This window comes from Bison bison, unplaced genomic scaffold, assembly GCF_000754665.1.
Source record: "Bison bison bison isolate TAMUID 2011002044 unplaced genomic scaffold, Bison_UMD1.0 scf7180017861211, whole genome shotgun sequence".
NCBI lineage: Eukaryota > Metazoa > Chordata > Mammalia > Artiodactyla > Bovidae > Bison > Bison bison.
Genome location: NW_011491783.1, coordinates 11,497 through 15,559, shown reverse-complemented (window position 1 = coordinate 15,559; position 4,063 = coordinate 11,497). Strand labels below are relative to the sequence as shown.

The 4,063-nt window shown below is 45.8% G+C and overlaps 1 pseudogene; it reads right to left on the bottom strand.

The window, feature by feature from the left end:
- Positions 1-2,131: 2,131 nt before the first annotated feature.
- On the bottom strand, positions 2,132-2,552 carry LOC104983071 (annotated as a pseudogene).
- Positions 2,553-4,063: the final 1,511 nt, after the last annotated feature.

Sequence of the window (4,063 nt, the reverse complement as noted above, 5' to 3'; positions counted from 1 at the left end):
ATGAGATGGCTGGATGGCATCACCGACTCGATGGACGTGAGTCTGGGTGAACTCCGGGAGTTGGTGATGGACAGGGAGGCCTGGCGTGCTGCGATTCATGGGGTGGCAAAGAGTCGGACACGACTGAGCGACTGAACTGGACTGAACTGAAGGAGTCTAAGAATCAAAATGGACACCAAAGGGAGAATTTAATTCAGATGACCATTTTATTTACCATGAGAAGAATCCCTTAGAAGAACTGGAGTAGCCCTCAGAGTCAATTAAGAATCCAAAATGCAGTGCTCGGGTGCAGTCTCAAAAATGACAGAATGATCTCAGTTTGTTTCCAAGGCAAACCATTCAATATCACAGTAATCCCGGTGTATGCCCCGACCACTAATGCAGAAGAAGCTGAAGTCAAACAGTTCTATGAAGACCTACAAGACCTTCTAGAACTAACACCAAACAAAATGTCCTTTCCACCATAGAGGATTAGAGTGCAAAAGTGGTGAGTCAGAAGGCATCTGCAGTAACAGGCACGCTTGGCCTTGGGGTACGGAACGAAGCAGGCAACAGAGTTTTGCCAAGAACACATGATCATGGCGAACACCCTCTTTCAACACGAGAGGCGATGCTGTGCATGGAAATCTCCAGATGGTCAGCACTGAAATCAGACTGATGCTGTTCTTTGCAGCTGAAGATGGAGAGGCTCAGCAAAAACAAGATTTAGAGCTGACTGTGGCTCAGATCAGGAGCTGTTTATTGCAAAATTCAGGTTTAAATTGAAGAAAGTAGGGGAAACTACTAGACCATTTAGCTGTGACCTAAATCAAATCCCTTATGATTATACAGTGGAGGTGACAAATAGATTTAAGGGATTAGATCCGGTGTAGACAAAGTGCCTGAAGAACTATGGACAGAGATTCGTAACATTGTACAGAAGGCGGTGACCAAAACCACTCCCAAGAAAAAGAAATGCAAGAAGGCAAAGTGGTTGTCTGAGGAGGCTTTACAAACAGCTGAGAAAAGAGAAGTGAAAGGCAAAGAAGAAAGGGAAAGATATATCCAACTGAATGCAGAGTTCCAGAGAATAGCAAGGAGAGGTAAGAAAGCCTTCCTCAGTGATCAATGCAAAGAAATAGAGGAAAACAACAGAATGGGAACGAATGGCACCCCACTCCAGTACGCTTGCCTGGAGAATCCCAGGGACGGAGGAGCCTGGTGGGCTGCAGTCCAAGGGGTCGCTGAGAGTCGGACACGACCAAGTGACTTCCTACTTTCACTTTCCACTTTCATGCATTGGAGAAGGAAATGGCAACCCACTCCAGTGATCTTGCCTGGAGAATCCCAGGGACGGGGGAGCCTGGTGGGCTGCCGTCTATGGGGTCACACAGAGTTGGACACAACTGAAGTGACTTAGCAGCAGCAGCAGCAGCAGAGATCTCGTCAAGAAAATTGAGGATACCAAGGGAACATTTCAGGCAAAGATGGGCTCAATAAAGGACAGAAACAGCAAGGACCTAACAGAAGCAGAGGATACTAAGAAGACGTGGCAAGAATACACCAAAAATCTGTACAAGAAAGGTCTTAATGACCCGGATAACCGCGATGGTGTGATCACTCATCTAGAGCAAGGCATCTTGGAGTGTGAAAGTCAAGTGGGCCCTAGGAAACATCACTACAAACAAAGCTAATGGAGGTGATGGAATTCGAGCTGAGCTATTTCAAATTCTAAAAGATGATGCTGTTAAAGTGCTGCAGTCAATATGCCAGCAAATTTGGAAAACTCAGCAATGCCACAGGACTGGAAAGGGTCACTTTTCATTCCAACCCCCAAGAAAGGCAATGCCAAAGAATGTTCAAACTACTGTACAATCGCAGTCCTTTTACATGCTAGCAAGGCAATGCTCAAAATCCTTCAAGGTAGGCTTCAACAGAACATGAACTAGGAACTTCCAGATGTACAAGCTGGATTTAGAAAAGGCAGAGAAACCAGAGATCAAAAAGCCAACATCCACCAGATCAAAGAAAAAGCAAGAGAATTTCTGAAAAACATCTACTTCTGCCTCATTGACTACCCAAAAGCCTTTGACTGTGTGGATCACAACAAACTGTGGAAATTTTATTTTTTTGATTGGGCTAAGCAGCTTTATTAGAGAAAGTCAAGATTACAAAGGACTGAAGAGTTGGCACTGGGGCCCTTCTTCTTGCCAAAGGTGGGCACAACACTGGCAAAGCGCTGGTTGTACAGCATGTGCCTCTCGATCCGGCCTGTCTTCTTTTTCTCCTGTTTGATCACCTTGGGAGTCTGACCTCTGGCTTTCCTAGCATAGGCCTCGGAACCATGGGCTTTACCTCCAAGCATGCAGCCAACTACTTCCGGAGTGCTCAGAGCCTCCACCCCAAACTGGCCCGGGGTAGTTTCATCCTCTGGGGGGTGTGCCTGCTACGAGTAGAACTTGACTTTCTGGAGGGATGCCCTCCAACGAGGCTACCTGAGCCATGATCTAGGCAATGGTCTCCTGGTCGGTCACCTCGAGTGTGTAGCTCCTGGGCGCAAAGAGCTGCATGTTGGCAACTAGATCACAGACACCACTGCCGTTACTGCGAAGATGGAGTCAAGAAAGAGCTGGAAAATTCTTAAAGAGATGGGAATACTAGACAACTCTGCCTCTGAGAAACCTGTATGCAGGTCAAGAAGCAACAGTCAGAACCAGACATAGGACAATGGACGGTTCCAGATTGGGAAAGAAGTACGTCAAGGCTGTATGCTTATGTCAACCGGCTTACTGAACTTCTATGCAGAACACATCATGGGAAATGCCAAGCTGGATGAATCACAAGCTGGAATCAAGACTGCTGGGAGAATATCGATGTTGGATATGCAGACGATACCAGTTTAATGGCAGAAAGCGAAGAGGAACTAAAGAGCCTCTTGAGGGTGAAAGAGGAGAGTGAAAAAGCTGGTTTAAATTTCAACATTTAAAAAAACTAAGATCACAGCATCCGGTCCCATCACTTCATGGTTAACAGATGGGGGAAAAGTAGAAACAGTTGCAGCTTTTAATTTCTTGGGCTCCAAAATCACTGCAGATGGTGACTGCAGCCATGAAATTTAAAAATGCTTGTTCCTTGGGAGAAAAGCTTTGACAAACCTAGACAGCATATTAAAAAGCAGAGACATCACATTGCCAACAAAGGTTTGTCTAGTCAAAGCTATCAATTTTCCAGTAGTCAGGTATGGATGTGAGAGTTGGACCATAAAGAAGGCTGAGCGCCTAACAACTGATGCTTTCAAACTGTGGTACTGGAGAAGCCTCGAGGGTCCCGTGGATGGCAAAGAGATCAAACCAGTCAATCTGAAAGGAAATCAATCCTAAATATTCATTGGAAGGACTAATGCTGAAGGTGAAGCTGCAATACTTTGGCCACCTGATGTGAAGCACCAACTCACTGGAAAAGACCGTGACGCTGGGAAAGACTGAGGGCAGGAGAAGGGGAGGACGGAGGATGAGATGTTGGAGGCATCATGCACTCAGTGTACGGGAGTTTGAGCAAGATCCGGGAGATAGTGAAGAACAGGGAGGCCTGGTGTATTGCACTGCATGGGGTCTCAAAAGAGTGGCACAAGACTTAGCAACTGAACAACAGGAGTTTTATAAAACTACTGTAGTTAGTACACAGAAATACAATTGACTTTTCTTCATTTTTATATTCAATGACCTTGCAAAGCTCATTAGTTCTGTGCCTGTAGATTCTGCACTTTCCACGTGTACCACCATATTATGTGCAAGGAGCACTGTATCACTTCTTCCTTGGCTATCTCCATACTTTCCACACCTTTTTGTTGGTTTATCCTCTGGCTAGGACTTCTAGACGGCTGAGCAGAAGCTGTAACTTTGGGCACCTTTCTCTTACCCTTAGTATCTCAGGGGGTAAGGTTTAACACTAGTAAACACAATGTTGGCGGTGGCCATTCTGCATCAGAATAAGAAAGTCCCTTCATGTGCAGTGTGTGTAAATCACGACACTAAGTTTGACCAAGGGCCTAGCTCTCCATCAGGTCCAGCAGATAGCGATGAAC